Source organism: Ochotona princeps, chromosome 10, assembly GCF_030435755.1.
Source record: "Ochotona princeps isolate mOchPri1 chromosome 10, mOchPri1.hap1, whole genome shotgun sequence".
Classification (NCBI taxonomy): Eukaryota; Metazoa; Chordata; class Mammalia; order Lagomorpha; family Ochotonidae; genus Ochotona; species Ochotona princeps.
The window spans coordinates 22,532,747-22,541,515 of NC_080841.1; the positions used below are offsets into that span (position 1 = coordinate 22,532,747).

The 8,769-nt window shown below is 43.8% G+C and overlaps 1 non-coding gene across 1 annotated transcript; it reads right to left on the reverse strand.

The window, feature by feature from the left end:
* Nucleotides 1–5,071: 5,071 nt before the first annotated feature.
* LOC118759181 (small nucleolar RNA SNORA40) lies at nt 5,072–5,199 on the reverse strand. The gene has a single exon (XR_004996026.2). It is a non-coding gene; the product is annotated as a small nucleolar RNA SNORA40 (small nucleolar RNA).
* Between the last annotated feature and the right edge of the window lie 3,570 nt (nt 5,200–8,769).

The following is an 8,769-nucleotide window of genomic DNA, read 5'->3' on the forward strand; positions in this document are numbered from 1 at the left end:
GAACACAGAGACACAAACCTAAATTTCTGTGGAGTCTAGCTTTTGGTGTGCAGTGAGACAGTGAATGGAGCCAAGAGGAAAAATATACAGCAAGCTGAATTATCATAAAGGCCTTTGAGGAAATTTAAGCAGAATCAGGGAGAAAGAAAATCCTCTTAAGCCATCCCTTGGCTCCAGGCAGGACTAAGTGAAAATCACATGGAGGAACAGCAGCAGGATTCAGAGGACCTATGAGACGGCACAGCTCTTCACTCTGCTTTGACTACAGCCACAGGTATGATCTTCCCCTCCCCACCCACATCACTTGTTTCACCAGTGCAAGCTGAAGCTGCAAGGAGCTCTGTGAGTAAGGCTCACGGCAAGTGAGGACCAGTTGTGTGGACAGTGCAAAGCATCCTCCCACCCATGGCCTGGGAAATGGAACACAGTCATTGCCTGGCTGCAAACCCCAGGATGCTGTTAATGTCATCACCACCAAGTTCTTATGCTATTGACAGCTGATTATATGCCAGGTCCCTTTCTGATTTTATTCATCCTCCCAATGGCCACATGATTCAAGAAGGAGATCAAGGCTCAGACACTTTGTGCGGCTTCCTGAAATCCATCTGATGGATCCGAGTCCTACCATCTCTGCGCTGTGCTAAGCAGTCCAGGGAAGGGCGGGCCACTCTTAGAGTGGGAACTGGGGCAGAGAGAGGGATGGGGAAGGGGCAAAAGGAGAAGGAGGAATCCCTATACCTACAAAACTGTATTATGAAAAAATAATAATAACAATAGAAAACGAAAGTAAGTGTCCGACTTTCTAACACTTTGGTCCTCAATTAAAGCTGCCAGTTTTACACCTGAGCAAAGGAGTAATAAATCTTGTTTCCATAAGTGGCTGCCAGCATTAAAACATGTGAACTTTTTAAACATAAATTTTCCCAATAATTGTAACTCATTATTTCAGTCCAAGGCATGAACTAGTGCAGTCTGTCCATAGCGATGAGGGGAGCACAAACCCAGCATCACATTCTTTGACAGTGATATGAAATATTTGATAACAGTTTCCAGGACTTTTTAACTGGCTGTCCTGGTTACATTGAAGTATTGCTAGATGCACTTGTTGCAGGTGCAAACTTAACACCTGTAACATCCTGGCATCCCCAAGGCCATTCAACAAACACTGAAAACTTAATCCCTAATGTAATGCAGCATGTTGAACTGATGGTCAGTGTCTACGTCATATATTATATCATTCTCTATAACCATAACGAGCTACCTGAGGATAAGTAATGCATACAGAAAAGGTTTAACTAGGGCCTGGTATGATGGCTCATTGGCTAAATTTTCACCTTACAAGTGCCAGGATGCCAGGATCGTGTCCCAGCTGCTTCACTTCCCATTTGGCTCCCTGAATATGGTCTGGGAAAGCAAAGCAGGATGGCCCAAAGCCTTGGGACCCTGCATGCATGTTGGAGACCCAGAAGAAACTCCTGACTCCTAGCTTGGATCAAATCAGCTCCAGCCACTGCAATGATTTGGGGAGTGAATCAGTGGATGAAAAATCATTTTCTTTGTCTCTCCTCTCTGTAATCTGTTCTGTATTTCCAATTAAAAAAAAAAAAGGTTTAATTAACTCAGTTTTGATGGCCAAAACCTCAGGATCTCATAGCCGCAATGTGCCTGGCTCTGGTGATGGCCTCATGATACATAGAGTCATAATGAAAACATTTGCAAGAAGGATTATACAGTGAGACAGAAAAACCAAAGACGGATAGTGACCAAGCTCATTCTCTTGTAACAACCTGCTTCCGGGGACTCCTCAAGGCTCCATGAGAGCTATCTGAAGCCCTTTCTCCAGTCATTGTTCCGTGGGCCCCACTTCATAATGGCTTTGCATCTCTTGCATTGCCCCCATGGGGATCATGTTTCCTTATGAATCTTTTGGGGCCAGATGAAAGCACTGTCAAACCATAGCACATCGTGAGGGCAGAGCCTAACAGATCAGGCGTAGGCAGGGATTGAGATTACAAATGCAGCATCTTTTTTTCTCTCACACTCTGAGCTTCTGACCCTATGACCCCAGAAGATGCACCTCGACTTTGGAGTTCACCTTCCCTGAAACTGTGAGCTCAGTACATTTCTGTTCATTATAAATTACCTGGTCTGTGGTATCGTATGATGGTGAAATAAAATTAACCCAATAAAAGGCATTGGGGTTCTCTTCAGGAACTCTTGGTCAGTGTCTTACTTTTCTGCCATGGGCACTGTTCCCTCTAGAACAATCCAGAGCTTTCCGATCCTTTGTCTAAAGTCAATTTATGCTAAGTGTGATGATTAGAACTCAATATTGGTGGGTGGAATAAAGGGTTGGAATGAGGGTGTGGAAAAACAGGAAGTGAGAGAAAGATACTGATTTTCCAGCGTCTGATTCACTCCTCCCGCGCCCACAACTGCCTGGGCTTGGCCAGGCTGAAACCAGGAGTCCTGAACCTTTTCTGGAACTCTTGCATGGATGGGAATGATCCACGTACTTGATCTATCACCTACTGCCTTCCAGGGTGCATATTTGCAGGAAGCTGCATTAGGAGTTGAACCTAGAAGCTAGTCTGGGACTTGTACCGAAGGATTCTAATATGGGATGTGGACATCCCCAGCAGTATCTTTGTAGTTGGGTGAAATCTCCACATGCAGTGTTTTTGTATTAAATACGATTTTCCAAAGTTAGGTGGCACTGACTGCCATAACAAGGAGATACATGCCTCTGGACCCCATACTAAGTTCCTTAAGAGCAGGATTTCTCTCTCCTGATTGTGTTGCCATCTTTGAGAAACTAAACCTCTAATTCTGAAATCTGTGTGAGTCTCATTTAAGCAAAAGGCTCTCCTTTTATCCTTCTGTTCAATTAAGTAATTAAAATGTTAATAGCCTAGCCACTTAGGAATGCTAAACTCTTTTCTATCATGTTTCCTATCCATGATGCTTTGGTATGTCTATGTCTGTATCCATTTTTTTTGCTTACCTATCTAGACTGTGAGTTGGATATACATTATGTGTGCCTTGGTAACTAATATTCTACTCTCGTCTTACATGGAACAATATTAAAATTAATGTAGTTTCTGTGAACATGTGCAAGTTAACCTATCAGACACACACCTTAGTTCAATGGCACAGAATGTTAGAGCCACTAGGCTTTGCTACATTACAAATGCACTCTACGGCTTACCACAAGTTGTTTCCTGATCTCAGTAGGGATCCAGAGCAAACCATATTTCTTTGAACTTAAGGTTCCACCATTTTAACCCAAGCCTTGTTACCAGATAAGTGAAGGACAGCTGGAGAACTGTCTGGCTTTCCTATGCTTTGGCTTAGTATTGGAGACACATTGCTTCCACCCACAGCTCATGAACCAGACCTTGTTAAGTGATCCCACCTGGCAGCAACAGGACCAAGAATGCACATCCTTAGAATTTGTATTTGCACAATTGAGCATCAACTGTGGCTGTAGTTGACTCTTTGAATCTCACATATGCTCACAAATCTGTATGTTCTTTTTAGGCAAATCCAACTAGCCCTTGGTATCCACTGGAAACTGGACATAGAAACCCACAGATACAAAAGTTCACAGATGCTCAAATCCATTGTAGAGGTAAGGTTTTGTTTTGTTTCAGCAGTTAAGTTGCCATTTGGAGGGTTGAAATCTCACTTACTCCTCTCCTGACACAGCTTTCTGTTAATGCACACCTAATGCCGGTTATCACAGCATTCATGTTTCAGGCTCCTGCCTTCACTTAGGTCATGCCCTCATTGTTGCGGGCATTTGGGGGAATTAATCAACAGATGCAAGATCTCTCTTTTGTGTTTCTCGCTCTTTCAAATAAAATGAAAATAAATGTTTAAATGGCATTGTATTTTCATGTAACTTACATACATCCTCCTGTATACTTCAAATCATTTATAGAGCAATACCTGGTTTTTTAAAAACATTTTTATCATTTTTTTCAGATATAGAGAGGAGGAGAGACAGCAAAAAAGATCCTCCATCTACTTATTAACTCCCCAAGTGACCGTTGGCAACGGCTGGTGCTGGGGTGATCTGAAGCAAGGAGCCAGGAGCCAGGAACCAGGAACCAGGAGCTTCCTCCGGGTCTCCCACAAGGGTGCAGGGTCCCAAGTCTGTGGGTCGTCCTCAATTGCCTTCCCAGGCCACAAGCAAGGAGTGAGATGGGAAGCAGGGCCTCCGGGATTAGAATCGGCACCCAAATTGAACCACAGCACATGCGAGGCGAGGATGTTAGCCACTAGGCCACCGCACTGGGCCCAAAACAGTGGTTTTAAAAGGTGTACTACCAAAAATAGTAATTTATTGCTCATCTAGGTCACCTTCATTCCCGTAAAGCTAGTATGAAAACTTACCTTCAAGACAGTTCTATACTGAATTATGATTTTCCCATTAGCACACACTTATTTAAACTTCTGTTATGTACACTTAAGGAAATATTGACAACAATTTACAAATTTTCTACCTAGAAGCTATGGAATTGAATTTCTTCAAGTAATATACTTTACATTCATTGGTAAAGCAGGTGGACATAATATCTTCCCAAATCTCAATTTCTGACATCTTATATGAATAACATTAAATTCAAATCATTTGATCCTAGACTAGAATCCCTTTTATTCTACTCATTTTAACTAACTATTCAATATAGAAACCACTGTCATAACTGTCTTATGTCATAATATTCCATCTTCTGGGCCCGGCATGATAGCGTAGTGGCCAAAGCCCTTGCCTTGAAAGCGCCAGGATCCCATATGGGCGCCCGTTCTAATCCCGGCAGCTCCACCCCCCATCCAGCTCCCTGCCTGCGGCCCAGGAAAGCATTGGAGGACGGCTCAAGACTTTGGGACCCTGCACCCTTGTGCGAGACCCAGAAGAGCTCCTGGCTCCTGGCCTCGGACTGGCTCAGCCCCAGCCGTTGCTGCGGCTTGGGGAGTGAACCATTTGATGGAAGATCCTCCTCTCTGTCTCTCCTCCCTCCACATCTGTCTTTACAATAAAAATAAATAAATCTTAAAAAATAATAATAATATTACTTCTTCTATGCACCAAAACTTACATTGAACAATGAGTTCTGGGTTGCAAAAGAGGATTTATTTTTTGCACTGTCTATAAAGTCTGTGTCCACAAGTTAGACAGAAACATACCACAGTGCCAGAATACCTGGTTTAAATCAAGTGATATATAAATACATAAATAGAAATATTTGGTATACTATAATGTTTAGAAGAATGACAAGAAAATAATTCTATATATGTTCAATATGTATGTATGTATTGAACATATTGTTGATTTTTGATCTGTGGTTGAAAATGATTTCTGAGTTGAGAACATGAGAGGAAGTCATGAATGTACAAGTTGAAGGAGTAAGGGGAACAAAGTGTTAAACATCAGTTCTAAGGGCAGGTATTTTTTTTTTCAAAATGTCTATGTTTTTTTTTAATTATATTTTGGACAATCTTTACATAGTTAATTAGGGTAAAAATGTTCAAGGGCTACAAGAAAGTGGGTAAGACTATTATTTCCATATTGTTTCCTTCATGTATCTGAGGTAAAGGGGGATATTGAGGGAGAAGCCCCACCCAGTTTCTCACCAACCCCAAGTCCCCGATGTGGGGCATGCTCTGAGATACTTGCTCAAGTGGTTTTGATAGTTCACCAGTTATGAATCGCTGCCAGTCTTGCCACTCCAAGCACGATGAGGTTGCTGAAGAATCCACTAATTGACATAGTCCATCTTAGAGTCTCTGTTTACCCAGTTTTTCACTGCCAACAAATTGCTGAGGTGGTTGATTGACTTGTTCTGTCCTCTGTCTTTACATGGTTAGGGTTCTGAGTCCATCAGTTCGACTGGGGAGATCCCCCCCAAAATTTGAGGTGTTCCCAGACCAGATTCTTGTATGTTCTAGCAAGCACAGGGCCTGGCACAGTCCATCACCACGATTAGCTGATGGTTGCAATTGCTGGGTTGGTTCTGTTTTCAGTCCCGACTTCCATTGGAAACCATGGGTGCTGCAGTCCAGCCTGGTTCTGCCTAGCACACACTTGGCCCTCACATAAAGCAGTGGGAGCTGCAGCCTAGTTGGAGCGACCCTCAATAACCTCCACCAGGCCCGCCCCCTACCCTGGTTTGTCAGTATGCACAGCAGACTAATCCAGTCTGTCCCACATCCCATTCAGCTCTCATACATGTCAATGGGCATTGAAGCTTAGTTCCATCTAACCAGCTCCACTATCCAGCCCACACAAATGTTGTTGAGTGTCTTTCTGTCTAGCCACCCCAGCCCCTGTCCTGGTTTTTGTGCCCTCCAGGGTGGGTAGTAACCCAAGAGGGAGGAGCCCACTCTTTCCCTCCCAGGTCTCTCTCAATCCTCATGTATGCACTCTTCGGGTGGTTTTGTGGTTTAACTTGACAGAATTAGCTCCCAGCGCCAGCTTCTGCCAGCTGATGCTGCAACTAAGAAGGGCAGGTATTTTGAACAGCATGTTGGGGACATGACTCCTTGCCATCCATGTAGGAGACCCAGATCAGGTGCTTGGCTACCAGATTTAGCCCATCCCAGCTCTGGTCATCATAGGCATTTGGAGCATGAATAAATGAATGGAGGATATCTACCTGCTGTTTAAATAAAACCAATCAATTCCTTTAAAACAAAACATCCCAGTTTAGACTACTTGGATTCCTGTTTGTAGGTGTAAGGTCATAAGCAGTGAGAAGCAAGTCAAGCAAAATGATGGAAGAATTCCCTAGAAGTTTCAGGTAAGTAATAGATGTTTTCAAGCGGATTGAAACTCCAGGTCTGTGAAGAACTGGGAGCTGAAAAGCCACAAGAGTGATTTATTGACAGGGAGATATTGCCAACATTAACGTAATTACCCACGGTTAGGGTGGGTTCACACAAGCAGAGAAGGGGGCAGGCTGAAATGCACGTGCATTTCACAGAGGACAGACATGAAAGAAAAGAAAAAGCACCCAATCTATCCCCCACCTTCAAGCATCCCACAAAAAACTAGCATGAAGTTGCTCTTTAGGACAAGAAAGGTGAAAAGAAATGGCTAGTGATTTTCAGCAAACAACAACAACAACAACAACAACAACAACAAAAATCCCTTGTAGGGAAAAAGGGAAAGTTAGTCCTGAAGGAAGGTATAGAGAAGAGAGCAGTAATTGTTTTCCAAGTGCAAGTGATGATATGCCTTTCTAAGAGGGATGCCTGACCTTCAGGCAACATGCCTTTCGGGCTCAAGAGAAGGGAAACAAAAGGAAGAAAGTCACAGGGGAAAAGGAGCCAGAACGCTGTGTCTGTATGCATAGTGGAAGGCATTGTGGACACCTGAAGAGATAATAGAGGAAGTGGCGAGCCTGAGAGGAAAGCTGATAAGCCTTGGCAGGGAGGAGGTAGCCTCAGGGGACAGGGGGAGATAAATCTCTGGAAAGAAAGTCTTCAGCAGAGATCCCGGATCTGAACAGAAATTCTTTGAAGACTCCAAGTATTTTGGAAGTCTTGGTATTCACCCAATCCCAGCACCAATACTAGAGGATACTTGTATGTAAGTAGTCACGGTGTACTGCGTCAAACACAGCTCAAGGTAGGATAAGTGTCTGCCTCAATGAGCTGATGATGACACAAATAAGAGTAATCACAAACTGTGCCAGGCCCTAGGGAAGTGAGCACATTTGAAAACAGAGGACATGTGGTGGGCATTTAGCCTGCTGGTTAAGACACCTCTGAAGATGTCTTAGTTCCATATTGGAATGCCTGTGTTCAACAGCCAACTCCAGCTCCTCAGTGCAGATTCTTGCCAGTGCACAGCACACTGAGCACAGCAACAGTGATGGCTCAGGTGGTTGGGTTCCTGCCACCTGGGTAGGAGACCTGCATTGGATTTCCTAGTCCCCATCACTGAAGCACTTGGGAAGTAGAGCAAGGAATGACAGCGTTTGCTCTGTCTTCTTCCCTTTCGTTCTCACAAAAATAAATACAATTTTAGGTAGAGAGCAAAGGTCAGTGTAAGCTTTGAGGAGATGAATAGTGCTGCCAGTGCTTAGTGAGAGGTAAAATTTAAAAGGCAATAGATTGCCACAGAAGCCAAAGGACATTTCAGTAGCAGAGGTCCTTACATTTGATGGCTTGAAATTTTACAATATTTCCATCTTGCAACACCTAACCAGTGTCTCTAACTTGAGAAGGCTACTTTGGCCTCCTGGGTTCAGCACACCATCAGCTCTCCTATCGCACCTTCTGCTTAGGACTAGAATAACGAGAGGAGATCAAGAACTGAACCTAGGCTTCCAATGGCACCATTGTTCTCTGTGTCCTGATGCAAAAATAGCTTCCTTGAGCTTGAATTCATCAGGATTCTGTGATTTGCCAAGGCTTTGTTGTGCTAAAGGACTGGGAGGAGAGAGGACTTCCTGGAAATCTGTTTGTCTCTGAAATCTTGGTAGATTCACAGAATCCTCTGAGCCACACAGAAATGGGCAGATCATGAGTACAGGCTGCAGCTTCCAGGTGATGAATTCTCTAGGCCCAGCCTGTTGAGCCTCTCCTTTACAGCAGGACCCATTGCACCCAGGACCAGTTACGAGATTAAGTTTCACATTCAGTCTTGGAGAACTCTCTCAGTCCATAGCTGTATACAAGTCTCCATCGTCTCCATCGCCTGTTTGGGAGAAATGGATATTAGATTCCCCACTCCTTCCATGGGTGAGAACATGAAACACT